This window comes from Gasterosteus aculeatus, chromosome 13, assembly GCF_964276395.1.
Source record: "Gasterosteus aculeatus chromosome 13, fGasAcu3.hap1.1, whole genome shotgun sequence".
Taxonomy (NCBI): domain Eukaryota; kingdom Metazoa; phylum Chordata; class Actinopteri; order Perciformes; family Gasterosteidae; genus Gasterosteus; species Gasterosteus aculeatus.
The window spans coordinates 191,040-207,293 of record NC_135701.1 but is presented as its reverse complement, the minus strand read 5'-3'; the positions used below and the strand labels follow the sequence as shown (position 1 = coordinate 207,293).

The 16,254-nt window shown below is 44.8% G+C and overlaps 27 non-coding genes across 27 annotated transcripts; all 27 read left to right on the top strand.

Moving 5' to 3' along the window:
* Positions 1-318: 318 nt before the first annotated feature.
* Positions 319-433, top strand: LOC144386711 (U5 spliceosomal RNA). The gene has a single exon (XR_013452424.1). It is a non-coding gene; the product is annotated as a U5 spliceosomal RNA (small nuclear RNA).
* Positions 434-1,035: 602 nt separating this feature from the next.
* Positions 1,036-1,226, top strand: LOC144386542 (U2 spliceosomal RNA). Its single transcript, XR_013452258.1, has one exon. It is a non-coding gene; the product is annotated as a U2 spliceosomal RNA (small nuclear RNA).
* Positions 1,227-1,502: 276 nt separating this feature from the next.
* LOC144386434 (U1 spliceosomal RNA) lies at positions 1,503-1,666 on the top strand. The gene has a single exon (XR_013452150.1). It is a non-coding gene; the product is annotated as a U1 spliceosomal RNA (small nuclear RNA).
* Positions 1,667-2,108: 442 nt separating this feature from the next.
* On the top strand, positions 2,109-2,223 carry LOC144386710 (U5 spliceosomal RNA). The gene has a single exon (XR_013452423.1). It is a non-coding gene; the product is annotated as a U5 spliceosomal RNA (small nuclear RNA).
* A 602-nt stretch (positions 2,224-2,825) lies between these two features.
* On the top strand, positions 2,826-3,016 carry LOC144386541 (U2 spliceosomal RNA). Its single transcript, XR_013452257.1, has one exon. It is a non-coding gene; the product is annotated as a U2 spliceosomal RNA (small nuclear RNA).
* A 276-nt stretch (positions 3,017-3,292) lies between these two features.
* On the top strand, positions 3,293-3,456 carry LOC144386433 (U1 spliceosomal RNA). The gene has a single exon (XR_013452149.1). It is a non-coding gene; the product is annotated as a U1 spliceosomal RNA (small nuclear RNA).
* A 442-nt stretch (positions 3,457-3,898) lies between these two features.
* LOC144386709 (U5 spliceosomal RNA) lies at positions 3,899-4,013 on the top strand. Its single transcript, XR_013452422.1, has one exon. It is a non-coding gene; the product is annotated as a U5 spliceosomal RNA (small nuclear RNA).
* A 602-nt stretch (positions 4,014-4,615) lies between these two features.
* Positions 4,616-4,806, top strand: LOC144386573 (U2 spliceosomal RNA). The gene has a single exon (XR_013452289.1). It is a non-coding gene; the product is annotated as a U2 spliceosomal RNA (small nuclear RNA).
* Positions 4,807-5,082: 276 nt separating this feature from the next.
* LOC144386432 (U1 spliceosomal RNA) lies at positions 5,083-5,246 on the top strand. The gene has a single exon (XR_013452148.1). It is a non-coding gene; the product is annotated as a U1 spliceosomal RNA (small nuclear RNA).
* A 442-nt stretch (positions 5,247-5,688) lies between these two features.
* On the top strand, positions 5,689-5,803 carry LOC144386708 (U5 spliceosomal RNA). Its single transcript, XR_013452421.1, has one exon. It is a non-coding gene; the product is annotated as a U5 spliceosomal RNA (small nuclear RNA).
* A 602-nt stretch (positions 5,804-6,405) lies between these two features.
* LOC144386572 (U2 spliceosomal RNA) lies at positions 6,406-6,596 on the top strand. The gene has a single exon (XR_013452288.1). It is a non-coding gene; the product is annotated as a U2 spliceosomal RNA (small nuclear RNA).
* Positions 6,597-6,872: 276 nt separating this feature from the next.
* On the top strand, positions 6,873-7,036 carry LOC144386467 (U1 spliceosomal RNA). The gene has a single exon (XR_013452183.1). It is a non-coding gene; the product is annotated as a U1 spliceosomal RNA (small nuclear RNA).
* A 442-nt stretch (positions 7,037-7,478) lies between these two features.
* On the top strand, positions 7,479-7,593 carry LOC144386707 (U5 spliceosomal RNA). The gene has a single exon (XR_013452420.1). It is a non-coding gene; the product is annotated as a U5 spliceosomal RNA (small nuclear RNA).
* Positions 7,594-8,195: 602 nt separating this feature from the next.
* On the top strand, positions 8,196-8,386 carry LOC144386486 (U2 spliceosomal RNA). Its single transcript, XR_013452202.1, has one exon. It is a non-coding gene; the product is annotated as a U2 spliceosomal RNA (small nuclear RNA).
* A 276-nt stretch (positions 8,387-8,662) lies between these two features.
* LOC144386431 (U1 spliceosomal RNA) lies at positions 8,663-8,826 on the top strand. Its single transcript, XR_013452147.1, has one exon. It is a non-coding gene; the product is annotated as a U1 spliceosomal RNA (small nuclear RNA).
* A 442-nt stretch (positions 8,827-9,268) lies between these two features.
* Positions 9,269-9,383, top strand: LOC144386705 (U5 spliceosomal RNA). Its single transcript, XR_013452418.1, has one exon. It is a non-coding gene; the product is annotated as a U5 spliceosomal RNA (small nuclear RNA).
* Positions 9,384-9,985: 602 nt separating this feature from the next.
* LOC144386540 (U2 spliceosomal RNA) lies at positions 9,986-10,176 on the top strand. The gene has a single exon (XR_013452256.1). It is a non-coding gene; the product is annotated as a U2 spliceosomal RNA (small nuclear RNA).
* A 276-nt stretch (positions 10,177-10,452) lies between these two features.
* Positions 10,453-10,616, top strand: LOC144386477 (U1 spliceosomal RNA). The gene has a single exon (XR_013452193.1). It is a non-coding gene; the product is annotated as a U1 spliceosomal RNA (small nuclear RNA).
* Positions 10,617-11,058: 442 nt separating this feature from the next.
* LOC144386704 (U5 spliceosomal RNA) lies at positions 11,059-11,173 on the top strand. Its single transcript, XR_013452417.1, has one exon. It is a non-coding gene; the product is annotated as a U5 spliceosomal RNA (small nuclear RNA).
* A 602-nt stretch (positions 11,174-11,775) lies between these two features.
* On the top strand, positions 11,776-11,966 carry LOC144386571 (U2 spliceosomal RNA). The gene has a single exon (XR_013452287.1). It is a non-coding gene; the product is annotated as a U2 spliceosomal RNA (small nuclear RNA).
* Positions 11,967-12,242: 276 nt separating this feature from the next.
* On the top strand, positions 12,243-12,406 carry LOC144386430 (U1 spliceosomal RNA). The gene has a single exon (XR_013452146.1). It is a non-coding gene; the product is annotated as a U1 spliceosomal RNA (small nuclear RNA).
* A 442-nt stretch (positions 12,407-12,848) lies between these two features.
* Positions 12,849-12,963, top strand: LOC144386703 (U5 spliceosomal RNA). The gene has a single exon (XR_013452416.1). It is a non-coding gene; the product is annotated as a U5 spliceosomal RNA (small nuclear RNA).
* Positions 12,964-13,565: 602 nt separating this feature from the next.
* On the top strand, positions 13,566-13,756 carry LOC144386570 (U2 spliceosomal RNA). The gene has a single exon (XR_013452286.1). It is a non-coding gene; the product is annotated as a U2 spliceosomal RNA (small nuclear RNA).
* A 276-nt stretch (positions 13,757-14,032) lies between these two features.
* On the top strand, positions 14,033-14,196 carry LOC144386429 (U1 spliceosomal RNA). Its single transcript, XR_013452145.1, has one exon. It is a non-coding gene; the product is annotated as a U1 spliceosomal RNA (small nuclear RNA).
* A 442-nt stretch (positions 14,197-14,638) lies between these two features.
* On the top strand, positions 14,639-14,753 carry LOC144386702 (U5 spliceosomal RNA). The gene has a single exon (XR_013452415.1). It is a non-coding gene; the product is annotated as a U5 spliceosomal RNA (small nuclear RNA).
* Positions 14,754-15,355: 602 nt separating this feature from the next.
* Positions 15,356-15,546, top strand: LOC144386569 (U2 spliceosomal RNA). Its single transcript, XR_013452285.1, has one exon. It is a non-coding gene; the product is annotated as a U2 spliceosomal RNA (small nuclear RNA).
* Positions 15,547-15,822: 276 nt separating this feature from the next.
* On the top strand, positions 15,823-15,986 carry LOC144386428 (U1 spliceosomal RNA). The gene has a single exon (XR_013452144.1). It is a non-coding gene; the product is annotated as a U1 spliceosomal RNA (small nuclear RNA).
* Positions 15,987-16,254: the final 268 nt, after the last annotated feature.

Genomic DNA, 16,254 nt, shown 5'->3' with positions numbered 1-16,254 from the left:
GGAGGGAGTCTACAATCAGCAAATCACTGTCTGAATCCAAAGTGAAATCAACCAGATTTCAGCATTAATCATCACTGCGCTGGAGTCTCCAGTGGAGCACGTCTCAAATCAGCAAATCACTGTCTGAATCCAAAGTGAAATCAAGCACATTTCAGCAGGACTTTACACTTTTGCTTGTAAACAAATCAATGAGTTTTTGATGGCTGGTGCTGGGGAATGGGTTTGGCATTGGACAACCGCAGCTCAACCAGTCCCAACCACAAGAGGGATCACTGTTGCGACTGGGATATAAGGCTGCCTGCCACCTGATTCCGCAACTGACTTTGGTTTCTCTTCAATACGCATAAGTCTTTCGCCTTTTACTAAAGACTTCCGTGGAGAGGAACAACAATGAGTTGACCATATTTTTGGCAGGCTCTGCCAATTGGCTGAGCCTCATGTACTTGTGTGAAAAGAAAAGTAGTTGGACAGAGGCTCCTGACAATGGAGCACAAACAAAGTTGTGTTTACTTATCACTGGAGTCACTAGTGCAGCAAGTCTCAAATCACTGTCTGAATCCAAAGTGAAATCAACCAGATTTCAGCAGGATTTTACAGGGATTAATGGTCACTTTACTGGAGTCTCCGGTGGAGCACGTCTCAAATCAGCAAATCACTGTCTGAATTCATTGTGAAATCAACAAGATTTTCAGCAGGAATCATCACTGGAGTCACTAGTGGAGCCTTGCAGCAAGTCTCAAATCTCTGTCTGAATCCATTGTGAAATCAACAAGATTTTCAGCAGGACTTTACAGTGATTAATCATCACTGGAGTCTCTAGTGTCTGAAACAACAGTGAAATCAACCAGATTTCAGCAGGAGTTTACACTTTTGCTTGTAAACAAATCAATGATTTTAGCTTTTTTGAGGACGGGGGCAGCGTGGGGAGTGGGTTGTTAAGTAGCAAGCGACTGCTACGCCCAGTTGAAAGAACCGCACCGCGACAATTGAGATATGTGCTGGTACGTTGGGTCTGCAAACAAACAGTTTGGTGTTATCGCTTCTCGGCCTTTTGGCTAAGATCAAGTGTAGTATCTGTTCTTATCAGTTTAATATCTGATATGTCCTCTATACGAGGACTACATATTAAGCCGATTTTTAGCTCTGGGAGATGAAAAAGGGGCTTGCTCCGTTCACTCCAAGCATCGACCCGGTATTGCAGCACCTCCGGGAACGGTGCACCCTTTAAATTGTGGAAAATAAAAGAAATGGTAACCTGAATCAGTGGTGTGGTGTTGGAAATGATTTCTGCTTTGAGTAAAACAAGTCTCACCTCCACATAGTTTTTAAGACTGAGGCTTTTGGCAAGTGACTTATGCTTACTCATCAATAGTGCCTTTGTTTTGCAAGTCTCAAATCACTGATTTTAACTTCACCGATCTGTGAGGACGGTGCCATCTGCGAACCGTCACCACAAATGCTGTGACTGGGAATACCGTCCCTGCCTCTGTCACCACCAACTCATACTTACCTGGCAGGGGAGATACCATGATCAAGAAGGTGGTTCACCCAGGGCGAGGCTCAGTCATTGCACTGCGACTGTGCTGACCACTGCGAATTCCCCAAATGTGGGAATCTCGACTGCATAATTTGTGGTAGTGGGGGACTGCGTTCGCGCTCTCCCCTGATATTGAAGTCAAAGAAAAACCAGGTGTCCCGTTTAATCATCACTGTCTGAATCCCTAGTGAAATCAACCACATTTCAGCAGGATTTTACACGGATTAATCACCACTGCACTGGAGTCTCCGGTGGAGGGAGTCTACAATCAGCAAATCACTGTCTGAATCCAAAGTGAAATCAACCAGATTTCAGCATTAATCATCACTGCGCTGGAGTCTCCAGTGGAGCACGTCTCAAATCAGCAAATCACTGTCTGAATCCAAAGTGAAATCAAGCACATTTCAGCAGGACTTTACACTTTTGCTTGTAAACAAATCAATGAGTTTTTGATGGCTGGTGCTGGGGAATGGGTTTGGCATTGGACAACCGCAGCTCAACCAGTCCCAACCACAAGAGGGATCACTGTTGCGACTGGGATATAAGGCTGCCTGCCACCTGATTCCGCAACTGACTTTGGTTTCTCTTCAATACGCATAAGTCTTTCGCCTTTTACTAAAGACTTCCGTGGAGAGGAACAACAATGAGTTGACCATATTTTTGGCAGGCTCTGCCAATTGGCTGAGCCTCATGTACTTGTGTGAAAAGAAAAGTAGTTGGACAGAGGCTCCTGACAATGGAGCACAAACAAAGTTGTGTTTACTTATCACTGGAGTCACTAGTGCAGCAAGTCTCAAATCACTGTCTGAATCCAAAGTGAAATCAACCAGATTTCAGCAGGATTTTACAGGGATTAATGGTCACTTTACTGGAGTCTCCGGTGGAGCACGTCTCAAATCAGCAAATCACTGTCTGAATTCATTGTGAAATCAACAAGATTTTCAGCAGGAATCATCACTGGAGTCACTAGTGGAGCCTTGCAGCAAGTCTCAAATCTCTGTCTGAATCCATTGTGAAATCAACAAGATTTTCAGCAGGACTTTACAGTGATTAATCATCACTGGAGTCTCTAGTGTCTGAAACAACAGTGAAATCAACCAGATTTCAGCAGGAGTTTACACTTTTGCTTGTAAACAAATCAATGATTTTAGCTTTTTTGAGGACGGGGGCAGCGTGGGGAGTGGGTTGTTAAGTAGCAAGCGACTGCTACGCCCAGTTGAAAGAACCGCACCGCGACAATTGAGATATGTGCTGGTACGTTGGGTCTGCAAACAAACAGTTTGGTGTTATCGCTTCTCGGCCTTTTGGCTAAGATCAAGTGTAGTATCTGTTCTTATCAGTTTAATATCTGATATGTCCTCTATACGAGGACTACATATTAAGCCGATTTTTAGCTCTGGGAGATGAAAAAGGGGCTTGCTCCGTTCACTCCAAGCATCGACCCGGTATTGCAGCACCTCCGGGAACGGTGCACCCTTTAAATTGTGGAAAATAAAAGAAATGGTAACCTGAATCAGTGGTGTGGTGTTGGAAATGATTTCTGCTTTGAGTAAAACAAGTCTCACCTCCACATAGTTTTTAAGACTGAGGCTTTTGGCAAGTGACTTATGCTTACTCATCAATAGTGCCTTTGTTTTGCAAGTCTCAAATCACTGATTTTAACTTCACCGATCTGTGAGGACGGTGCCATCTGCGAACCGTCACCACAAATGCTGTGACTGGGAATACCGTCCCTGCCTCTGTCACCACCAACTCATACTTACCTGGCAGGGGAGATACCATGATCAAGAAGGTGGTTCACCCAGGGCGAGGCTCAGTCATTGCACTGCGACTGTGCTGACCACTGCGAATTCCCCAAATGTGGGAATCTCGACTGCATAATTTGTGGTAGTGGGGGACTGCGTTCGCGCTCTCCCCTGATATTGAAGTCAAAGAAAAACCAGGTGTCCCGTTTAATCATCACTGTCTGAATCCCTAGTGAAATCAACCACATTTCAGCAGGATTTTACACGGATTAATCACCACTGCACTGGAGTCTCCGGTGGAGGGAGTCTACAATCAGCAAATCACTGTCTGAATCCAAAGTGAAATCAACCAGATTTCAGCATTAATCATCACTGCGCTGGAGTCTCCAGTGGAGCACGTCTCAAATCAGCAAATCACTGTCTGAATCCAAAGTGAAATCAAGCACATTTCAGCAGGACTTTACACTTTTGCTTGTAAACAAATCAATGAGTTTTTGATGGCTGGTGCTGGGGAATGGGTTTGGCATTGGACAACCGCAGCTCAACCAGTCCCAACCACAAGAGGGATCACTGTTGCGACTGGGATATAAGGCTGCCTGCCACCTGATTCCGCAACTGACTTTGGTTTCTCTTCAATACGCATAAGTCTTTCGCCTTTTACTAAAGACTTCCGTGGAGAGGAACAACAATGAGTTGACCATATTTTTGGCAGGCTCTGCCAATTGGCTGAGCCTCATGTACTTGTGTGAAAAGAAAAGTAGTTGGACAGAGGCTCCTGACAATGGAGCACAAACAAAGTTGTGTTTACTTATCACTGGAGTCACTAGTGCAGCAAGTCTCAAATCACTGTCTGAATCCAAAGTGAAATCAACCAGATTTCAGCAGGATTTTACAGGGATTAATGGTCACTTTACTGGAGTCTCCGGTGGAGCACGTCTCAAATCAGCAAATCACTGTCTGAATTCATTGTGAAATCAACAAGATTTTCAGCAGGAATCATCACTGGAGTCACTAGTGGAGCCTTGCAGCAAGTCTCAAATCTCTGTCTGAATCCATTGTGAAATCAACAAGATTTTCAGCAGGACTTTACAGTGATTAATCATCACTGGAGTCTCTAGTGTCTGAAACAACAGTGAAATCAACCAGATTTCAGCAGGAGTTTACACTTTTGCTTGTAAACAAATCAATGATTTTAGCTTTTTTGAGGACGGGGGCAGCGTGGGGAGTGGGTTGTTAAGTAGCAAGCGACTGCTACGCCCAGTTGAAAGAACCGCACCGCGACAATTGAGATATGTGCTGGTACGTTGGGTCTGCAAACAAACAGTTTGGTGTTATCGCTTCTCGGCCTTTTGGCTAAGATCAAGTGTAGTATCTGTTCTTATCAGTTTAATATCTGATATGTCCTCTATACGAGGACTACATATTAAGCCGATTTTTAGCTCTGGGAGATGAAAAAGGGGCTTGCTCCGTTCACTCCAAGCATCGGCCCGGTATTGCAGCACCTCCGGGAACGGTGCACCCTTTAAATTGTGGAAAATAAAAGAAATGGTAACCTGAATCAGTGGTGTGGTGTTGGAAATGATTTCTGCTTTGAGTAAAACAAGTCTCACCTCCACATAGTTTTTAAGACTGAGGCTTTTGGCAAGTGACTTATGCTTACTCATCAATAGTGCCTTTGTTTTGCAAGTCTCAAATCACTGATTTTAACTTCACCGATCTGTGAGGACGGTGCCATCTGCGAACCGTCACCACAAATGCTGTGACTGGGAATACCGTCCCTGCCTCTGTCACCACCAACTCATACTTACCTGGCAGGGGAGATACCATGATCAAGAAGGTGGTTCACCCAGGGCGAGGCTCAGTCATTGCACTGCGACTGTGCTGACCACTGCGAATTCCCCAAATGTGGGAATCTCGACTGCATAATTTGTGGTAGTGGGGGACTGCGTTCGCGCTCTCCCCTGATATTGAAGTCAAAGAAAAACCAGGTGTCCCGTTTAATCATCACTGTCTGAATCCCTAGTGAAATCAACCACATTTCAGCAGGATTTTACACGGATTAATCACCACTGCACTGGAGTCTCCGGTGGAGGGAGTCTACAATCAGCAAATCACTGTCTGAATCCAAAGTGAAATCAACCAGATTTCAGCATTAATCATCACTGCGCTGGAGTCTCCAGTGGAGCACGTCTCAAATCAGCAAATCACTGTCTGAATCCAAAGTGAAATCAAGCACATTTCAGCAGGACTTTACACTTTTGCTTGTAAACAAATCAATGAGTTTTTGATGGCTGGTGCTGGGGAATGGGTTTGGCATTGGACAACCGCAGCTCAACCAGTCCCAACCACAAGAGGGATCACTGTTGCGACTGGGATATAAGGCTGCCTGCCACCTGATTCCGCAACTGACTTTGGTTTCTCTTCAATACGCATAAGTCTTTCGCCTTTTACTAAAGACTTCCGTGGAGAGGAACAACAATGAGTTGACCATATTTTTGGCAGGCTCTGCCAATTGGCTGAGCCTCATGTACTTGTGTGAAAAGAAAAGTAGTTGGACAGAGGCTCCTGACAATGGAGCACAAACAAAGTTGTGTTTACTTATCACTGGAGTCACTAGTGCAGCAAGTCTCAAATCACTGTCTGAATCCAAAGTGAAATCAACCAGATTTCAGCAGGATTTTACAGGGATTAATGGTCACTTTACTGGAGTCTCCGGTGGAGCACGTCTCAAATCAGCAAATCACTGTCTGAATTCATTGTGAAATCAACAAGATTTTCAGCAGGAATCATCACTGGAGTCACTAGTGGAGCCTTGCAGCAAGTCTCAAATCTCTGTCTGAATCCATTGTGAAATCAACAAGATTTTCAGCAGGACTTTACAGTGATTAATCATCACTGGAGTCTCTAGTGTCTGAAACAACAGTGAAATCAACCAGATTTCAGCAGGAGTTTACACTTTTGCTTGTAAACAAATCAATGATTTTAGCTTTTTTGAGGACGGGGGCAGCGTGGGGAGTGGGTTGTTAAGTAGCAAGCGACTGCTACGCCCAGTTGAAAGAACCGCACCGCGACAATTGAGATATGTGCTGGTACGTTGGGTCTGCAAACAAACAGTTTGGTGTTATCGCTTCTCGGCCTTTTGGCTAAGATCAAGTGTAGTATCTGTTCTTATCAGTTTAATATCTGATATGTCCTCTATACGAGGACTACATATTAAGCCGATTTTTAGCTCTGGGAGATGAAAAAGGGGCTTGCTCCGTTCACTCCAAGCATCGGCCCGGTATTGCAGCACCTCCGGGAACGGTGCACCCTTTAAATTGTGGAAAATAAAAGAAATGGTAACCTGAATCAGTGGTGTGGTGTTGGAAATGATTTCTGCTTTGAGTAAAACAAGTCTCACCTCCACATAGTTTTTAAGACTGAGGCTTTTGGCAAGTGACTTATGCTTACTCATCAATAGTGCCTTTGTTTTGCAAGTCTCAAATCACTGATTTTAACTTCACCGATCTGTGAGGACGGTGCCATCTGCGAACCGTCACCACAAATGCTGTGACTGGGAATACCGTCCCTGCCTCTGTCACCACCAACTCATACTTACCTGGCAGGGGAGATACCATGATCAAGAAGGTGGTTCATCCAGGGCGAGGCTCAGTCATTGCACTGCGACTGTGCTGACCACTGCGAATTCCCCAAATGTGGGAATCTCGACTGCATAATTTGTGGTAGTGGGGGACTGCGTTCGCGCTCTCCCCTGATATTGAAGTCAAAGAAAAACCAGGTGTCCCGTTTAATCATCACTGTCTGAATCCCTAGTGAAATCAACCACATTTCAGCAGGATTTTACACGGATTAATCACCACTGCACTGGAGTCTCCGGTGGAGGGAGTCTACAATCAGCAAATCACTGTCTGAATCCAAAGTGAAATCAACCAGATTTCAGCATTAATCATCACTGCGCTGGAGTCTCCAGTGGAGCACGTCTCAAATCAGCAAATCACTGTCTGAATCCAAAGTGAAATCAAGCACATTTCAGCAGGACTTTACACTTTTGCTTGTAAACAAATCAATGAGTTTTTGATGGCTGGTGCTGGGGAATGGGTTTGGCATTGGACAACCGCAGCTCAACCAGTCCCAACCACAAGAGGGATCACTGTTGCGACTGGGATATAAGGCTGCCTGCCACCTGATTCCGCAACTGACTTTGGTTTCTCTTCAATACGCATAAGTCTTTCGCCTTTTACTAAAGACTTCCGTGGAGAGGAACAACAATGAGTTGACCATATTTTTGGCAGGCTCTGCCAATTGGCTGAGCCTCATGTACTTGTGTGAAAAGAAAAGTAGTTGGACAGAGGCTCCTGACAATGGAGCACAAACAAAGTTGTGTTTACTTATCACTGGAGTCACTAGTGCAGCAAGTCTCAAATCACTGTCTGAATCCAAAGTGAAATCAACCAGATTTCAGCAGGATTTTACAGGGATTAATGGTCACTTTACTGGAGTCTCCGGTGGAGCACGTCTCAAATCAGCAAATCACTGTCTGAATTCATTGTGAAATCAACAAGATTTTCAGCAGGAATCATCACTGGAGTCACTAGTGGAGCCTTGCAGCAAGTCTCAAATCTCTGTCTGAATCCATTGTGAAATCAACAAGATTTTCAGCAGGACTTTACAGTGATTAATCATCACTGGAGTCTCTAGTGTCTGAAACAACAGTGAAATCAACCAGATTTCAGCAGGAGTTTACACTTTTGCTTGTAAACAAATCAATGATTTTAGCTTTTTTGAGGACGGGGGCAGCGTGGGGAGTGGGTTGTTAAGTAGCAAGCGACTGCTACGCCCAGTTGAAAGAACCGCACCGCGACAATTGAGATATGTGCTGGTACGTTGGGTCTGCAAACAAACAGTTTGGTGTTATCGCTTCTCGGCCTTTTGGCTAAGATCAAGTGTAGTATCTGTTCTTATCAGTTTAATATCTGATATGTCCTCTATACGAGGACTACATATTAAGCTGATTTTTAGCTCTGGGAGATGAAAAAGGGGCTTGCTCCGTTCACTCCAAGCATCGACCCGGTATTGCAGCACCTCCGGGAACGGTGCACCCTTTAAATTGTGGAAAATAAAAGAAATGGTAACCTGAATCAGTGGTGTGGTGTTGGAAATGATTTCTGCTTTGAGTAAAACAAGTCTCACCTCCACATAGTTTTTAAGACTGAGGCTTTTGGCAAGTGACTTATGCTTACTCATCAATAGTGCCTTTGTTTTGCAAGTCTCAAATCACTGATTTTAACTTCACCGATCTGTGAGGACGGTGCCATCTGCGAACCGTCACCACAAATGCTGTGACTGGGAATACCGTCCCTGCCTCTGTCACCACCAACTCATACTTACCTGGCAGGGGAGATACCATGATCAAGAAGGTGGTTCACCCAGGGCGAGGCTCAGTCATTGCACTGCGACTGTGCTGACCACTGCGAATTCCCCAAATGTGGGAATCTCGACTGCATAATTTGTGGTAGTGGGGGACTGCGTTCGCGCTCTCCCCTGATATTGAAGTCAAAGAAAAACCAGGTGTCCCGTTTAATCATCACTGTCTGAATCCCTAGTGAAATCAACCACATTTCAGCAGGATTTTACACGGATTAATCACCACTGCACTGGAGTCTCCGGTGGAGGGAGTCTACAATCAGCAAATCACTGTCTGAATCCAAAGTGAAATCAACCAGATTTCAGCATTAATCATCACTGCGCTGGAGTCTCCAGTGGAGCACGTCTCAAATCAGCAAATCACTGTCTGAATCCAAAGTGAAATCAAGCACATTTCAGCAGGACTTTACACTTTTGCTTGTAAACAAATCAATGAGTTTTTGATGGCTGGTGCTGGGGAATGGGTTTGGCATTGGACAACCGCAGCTCAACCAGTCCCAACCACAAGAGGGATCACTGTTGCGACTGGGATATAAGGCTGCCTGCCACCTGATTCCGCAACTGACTTTGGTTTCTCTTCAATACGCATAAGTCTTTCGCCTTTTACTAAAGACTTCCGTGGAGAGGAACAACAATGAGTTGACCATATTTTTGGCAGGCTCTGCCAATTGGCTGAGCCTCATGTACTTGTGTGAAAAGAAAAGTAGTTGGACAGAGGCTCCTGACAATGGAGCACAAACAAAGTTGTGTTTACTTATCACTGGAGTCACTAGTGCAGCAAGTCTCAAATCACTGTCTGAATCCAAAGTGAAATCAACCAGATTTCAGCAGGATTTTACAGGGATTAATGGTCACTTTACTGGAGTCTCCGGTGGAGCACGTCTCAAATCAGCAAATCACTGTCTGAATTCATTGTGAAATCAACAAGATTTTCAGCAGGAATCATCACTGGAGTCACTAGTGGAGCCTTGCAGCAAGTCTCAAATCTCTGTCTGAATCCATTGTGAAATCAACAAGATTTTCAGCAGGACTTTACAGTGATTAATCATCACTGGAGTCTCTAGTGTCTGAAACAACAGTGAAATCAACCAGATTTCAGCAGGAGTTTACACTTTTGCTTGTAAACAAATCAATGATTTTAGCTTTTTTGAGGACGGGGGCAGCGTGGGGAGTGGGTTGTTAAGTAGCAAGCGACTGCTACGCCCAGTTGAAAGAACCGCACCGCGACAATTGAGATATGTGCTGGTACGTTGGGTCTGCAAACAAACAGTTTGGTGTTATCGCTTCTCGGCCTTTTGGCTAAGATCAAGTGTAGTATCTGTTCTTATCAGTTTAATATCTGATATGTCCTCTATACGAGGACTACATATTAAGCCGATTTTTAGCTCTGGGAGATGAAAAAGGGGCTTGCTCCGTTCACTCCAAGCATCGACCCGGTATTGCAGCACCTCCGGGAACGGTGCACCCTTTAAATTGTGGAAAATAAAAGAAATGGTAACCTGAATCAGTGGTGTGGTGTTGGAAATGATTTCTGCTTTGAGTAAAACAAGTCTCACCTCCACATAGTTTTTAAGACTGAGGCTTTTGGCAAGTGACTTATGCTTACTCATCAATAGTGCCTTTGTTTTGCAAGTCTCAAATCACTGATTTTAACTTCACCGATCTGTGAGGACGGTGCCATCTGCGAACCGTCACCACAAATGCTGTGACTGGGAATACCGTCCCTGCCTCTGTCACCACCAACTCATACTTACCTGGCAGGGGAGATACCATGATCAAGAAGGTGGTTCATCCAGGGCGAGGCTCAGTCATTGCACTGCGACTGTGCTGACCACTGCGAATTCCCCAAATGTGGGAATCTCGACTGCATAATTTGTGGTAGTGGGGGACTGCGTTCGCGCTCTCTCCTGATATTGAAGTCAAAGAAAAACCAGGTGTCCCGTTTAATCATCACTGTCTGAATCCCTAGTGAAATCAACCACATTTCAGCAGGATTTTACACGGATTAATCACCACTGCACTGGAGTCTCCGGTGGAGGGAGTCTACAATCAGCAAATCACTGTCTGAATCCAAAGTGAAATCAACCAGATTTCAGCATTAATCATCACTGCGCTGGAGTCTCCAGTGGAGCACGTCTCAAATCAGCAAATCACTGTCTGAATCCAAAGTGAAATCAAGCACATTTCAGCAGGACTTTACACTTTTGCTTGTAAACAAATCAATGAGTTTTTGATGGCTGGTGCTGGGGAATGGGTTTGGCATTGGACAACCGCAGCTCAACCAGTCCCAACCACAAGAGGGATCACTGTTGCGACTGGGATATAAGGCTGCCTGCCACCTGATTCCGCAACTGACTTTGGTTTCTCTTCAATACGCATAAGTCTTTCGCCTTTTACTAAAGACTTCCGTGGAGAGGAACAACAATGAGTTGACCATATTTTTGGCAGGCTCTGCCAATTGGCTGAGCCTCATGTACTTGTGTGAAAAGAAAAGTAGTTGGACAGAGGCTCCTGACAATGGAGCACAAACAAAGTTGTGTTTACTTATCACTGGAGTCACTAGTGCAGCAAGTCTCAAATCACTGTCTGAATCCAAAGTGAAATCAACCAGATTTCAGCAGGATTTTACAGGGATTAATGGTCACTTTACTGGAGTCTCCGGTGGAGCACGTCTCAAATCAGCAAATCACTGTCTGAATTCATTGTGAAATCAACAAGATTTTCAGCAGGAATCATCACTGGAGTCACTAGTGGAGCCTTGCAGCAAGTCTCAAATCTCTGTCTGAATCCATTGTGAAATCAACAAGATTTTCAGCAGGACTTTACAGTGATTAATCATCACTGGAGTCTCTAGTGTCTGAAACAACAGTGAAATCAACCAGATTTCAGCAGGAGTTTACACTTTTGCTTGTAAACAAATCAATGATTTTAGCTTTTTTGAGGACGGGGGCAGCGTGGGGAGTGGGTTGTTAAGTAGCAAGCGACTGCTACGCCCAGTTGAAAGAACCGCACCGCGACAATTGAGATATGTGCTGGTACGTTGGGTCTGCAAACAAACAGTTTGGTGTTATCGCTTCTCGGCCTTTTGGCTAAGATCAAGTGTAGTATCTGTTCTTATCAGTTTAATATCTGATATGTCCTCTATACGAGGACTACATATTAAGCCGATTTTTAGCTCTGGGAGATGAAAAAGGGGCTTGCTCCGTTCACTCCAAGCATCGGCCCGGTATTGCAGCACCTCCGGGAACGGTGCACCCTTTAAATTGTGGAAAATAAAAGAAATGGTAACCTGAATCAGTGGTGTGGTGTTGGAAATGATTTCTGCTTTGAGTAAAACAAGTCTCACCTCCACATAGTTTTTAAGACTGAGGCTTTTGGCAAGTGACTTATGCTTACTCATCAATAGTGCCTTTGTTTTGCAAGTCTCAAATCACTGATTTTAACTTCACCGATCTGTGAGGACGGTGCCATCTGCGAACCGTCACCACAAATGCTGTGACTGGGAATACCGTCCCTGCCTCTGTCACCACCAACTCATACTTACCTGGCAGGGGAGATACCATGATCAAGAAGGTGGTTCACCCAGGGCGAGGCTCAGTCATTGCACTGCGACTGTGCTGACCACTGCGAATTCCCCAAATGTGGGAATCTCGACTGCATAATTTGTGGTAGTGGGGGACTGCGTTCGCGCTCTCCCCTGATATTGAAGTCAAAGAAAAACCAGGTGTCCCGTTTAATCATCACTGTCTGAATCCCTAGTGAAATCAACCACATTTCAGCAGGATTTTACACGGATTAATCACCACTGCACTGGAGTCTCCGGTGGAGGGAGTCTACAATCAGCAAATCACTGTCTGAATCCAAAGTGAAATCAACCAGATTTCAGCATTAATCATCACTGCGCTGGAGTCTCCAGTGGAGCACGTCTCAAATCAGCAAATCACTGTCTGAATCCAAAGTGAAATCAAGCACATTTCAGCAGGACTTTACACTTTTGCTTGTAAACAAATCAATGAGTTTTTGATGGCTGGTGCTGGGGAATGGGTTTGGCATTGGACAACCGCAGCTCAACCAGTCCCAACCACAAGAGGGATCACTGTTGCGACTGGGATATAAGGCTGCCTGCCACCTGATTCCGCAACTGACTTTGGTTTCTCTTCAATACGCATAAGTCTTTCGCCTTTTACTAAAGACTTCCGTGGAGAGGAACAACAATGAGTTGACCATATTTTTGGCAGGCTCTGCCAATTGGCTGAGCCTCATGTACTTGTGTGAAAAGAAAAGTAGTTGGACAGAGGCTCCTGACAATGGAGCACAAACAAAGTTGTGTTTACTTATCACTGGAGTCACTAGTGCAGCAAGTCTCAAATCACTGTCTGAATCCAAAGTGAAATCAACCAGATTTCAGCAGGATTTTACAGGGATTAATGGTCACTTTACTGGAGTCTCCGGTGGAGCACGTCTCAAATCAGCAAATCACTGTCTGAATTCATTGTGAAATCAACAAGATTTTCAGCAGGAATCATCACTGGAGTCACTAGTGGAGCCTTGCAGCAAGTCTCAAATCTCTGTCTGAATCCATTGTGAAATCAACAAGATTTTCAGCAGGACTTTACAGTGATTAATCATCACTGGAGTCTCTAGTGTCTGAAACAACAGTGAAATCAACCAGATTTCAGCAGGAGTTTACACTTTTGCTTGTAAACAAATCAATGATTTTAGCTTTTTTGAGGACGGGGGCAGCGTGGGGAGTGGGTTGTTAAGTAGCAAGCGACTGCTACGCCCAGTTGAAAGAACCGCACCGCGACAATTGAGATATGTGCTGGTACGTTGGGTCTGCAAACAAACAGTTTGGTGTTATCGCTTCTCGGCCTTTTGGCTAAGATCAAGTGTAGTATCTGTTCTTATCAGTTTAATATCTGATATGTCCTCTATACGAGGACTACATATTAAGCCGATTTTTAGCTCTGGGAGATGAAAAAGGGGCTTGCTCCGTTCACTCCAAGCATCGGCCCGGTATTGCAGCACCTCCGGGAACGGTGCACCCTTTAAATTGTGGAAAATAAAAGAAATGGTAACCTGAATCAGTGGTGTGGTGTTGGAAATGATTTCTGCTTTGAGTAAAACAAGTCTCACCTCCACATAGTTTTTAAGACTGAGGCTTTTGGCAAGTGACTTATGCTTACTCATCAATAGTGCCTTTGTTTTGCAAGTCTCAAATCACTGATTTTAACTTCACCGATCTGTGAGGACGGTGCCATCTGCGAACCGTCACCACAAATGCTGTGACTGGGAATACCGTCCCTGCCTCTGTCACCACCAACTCATACTTACCTGGCAGGGGAGATACCATGATCAAGAAGGTGGTTCACCCAGGGCGAGGCTCAGTCATTGCACTGCGACTGTGCTGACCACTGCGAATTCCCCAAATGTGGGAATCTCGACTGCATAATTTGTGGTAGTGGGGGACTGCGTTCGCGCTCTCCCCTGATATTGAAGTCAAAGAAAAACCAGGTGTCCCGTTTAATCATCACTGTCTGAATCCCTAGTGAAATCAACCACATTTCAGCAGGATTTTACAAGGATTAATCACCACTGCACTGGAGTCTCCGGTGGAGGGAGTCTACAATCAGCAAATCACTGTCTGAATCCAAAGTGAAATCAACCAGATTTCAGCATTAATCATCACTGCGCTGGAGTCTCCAGTGGAGCACGTCTCAAATCAGCAAATCACTGTCTGAATCCAAAGTGAAATCAAGCACATTTCAGCAGGACTTTACACTTTTGCTTGTAAACAAATCAATGAGTTTTTGATGGCTGGTGCTGGGGAATGGGTTTGGCATTGGACAACCGCAGCTCAACCAGTCCCAACCACAAGAGGGATCACTGTTGCGACTGGGATATAAGGCTGCCTGCCACCTGATTCCGCAACTGACTTTGGTTTCTCTTCAATACGCATAAGTCTTTCGCCTTTTACTAAAGACTTCCGTGGAGAGGAACAACAATGAGTTGACCATATTTTTGGCAGGCTCTGCCAATTGGCTGAGCCTCATGTACTTGTGTGAAAAGAAAAGTAGTTGGACAGAGGCTCCTGACAATGGAGCACAAACAAAGTTGTGTTTACTTATCACTGGAGTCACTAGTGCAGCAAGTCTCAAATCACTGTCTGAATCCAAAGTGAAATCAACCAGATTTCAGCAGGATTTTACAGGGATTAATGGTCACTTTACTGGAGTCTCCGGTGGAGCACGTCTCAAATCAGCAAATCACTGTCTGAATTCATTGTGAAATCAACAAGATTTTCAGCAGGAATCATCACTGGAGTCACTAGTGGAGCCTTGCAGCAAGTCTCAAATCTCTGTCTGAATCCATTGTGAAATCAACAAGATTTTCAGCAGGACTTTACAGTGATTAATCATCACTGGAGTCTCTAGTGTCTGAAACAACAGTGAAATCAACCAGATTTCAGCAGGAGTTTACACTTTTGCTTGTAAACAAATCAATGATTTTAGCTTTTTTGAGGACGGGGGCAGCGTGGGGAGTGGGTTGTTAAGTAGCAAGCGACTGCTACGCCCAGTTGAAAGAACCGCACCGCGACAATTGAGATATGTGCTGGTACGTTGGGTCTGCAAACAAACAGTTTGGTGTTATCGCTTCTCGGCCTTTTGGCTAAGATCAAGTGTAGTATCTGTTCTTATCAGTTTAATATCTGATATGTCCTCTATACGAGGACTACATATTAAGCCGATTTTTAGCTCTGGGAGATGAAAAAGGGGCTTGCTCCGTTCACTCCAAGCATCGGCCCGGTATTGCAGCACCTCCGGGAACGGTGCACCCTTTAAATTGTGGAAAATAAAAGAAATGGTAACCTGAATCAGTGGTGTGGTGTTGGAAATGATTTCTGCTTTGAGTAAAACAAGTCTCACCTCCACATAGTTTTTAAGACTGAGGCTTTTGGCAAGTGACTTATGCTTACTCATCAATAGTGCCTTTGTTTTGCAAGTCTCAAATCACTGATTTTAACTTCACCGATCTGTGAGGACGGTGCCATCTGCGAACCGTCACCACAAATGCTGTGACTGGGAATACCGTCCCTGCCTCTGTCACCACCAACTCATACTTACCTGGCAGGGGAGATACCATGATCAAGAAGGTGGTTCACCCAGGGCGAGGCTCAGTCATTGCACTGCGACTGTGCTGACCACTGCGAATTCCCCAAATGTGGGAATCTCGACTGCATAATTTGTGGTAGTGGGGGACTGCGTTCGCGCTCTCCCCTGATATTGAAGTCAAAGAAAAACCAGGTGTCCCGTTTAATCATCACTGTCTGAATCCCTAGTGAAATCAACCACATTTCAGCAGGATTTTACACGGATTAATCACCACTGCACTGGAGTCTCCGGTGGAGGGAGTCTACAATCAGCAAATCACTGTCTGAATCCAAAGTGAAATCAACCAGATTTCAGCATTAATCATCACTGCGCTGGAGTCTCCAGTGGAGCACGTCTCAAATCAGCAAATCACTGTCTGAATCCAAAGTGAAATCAA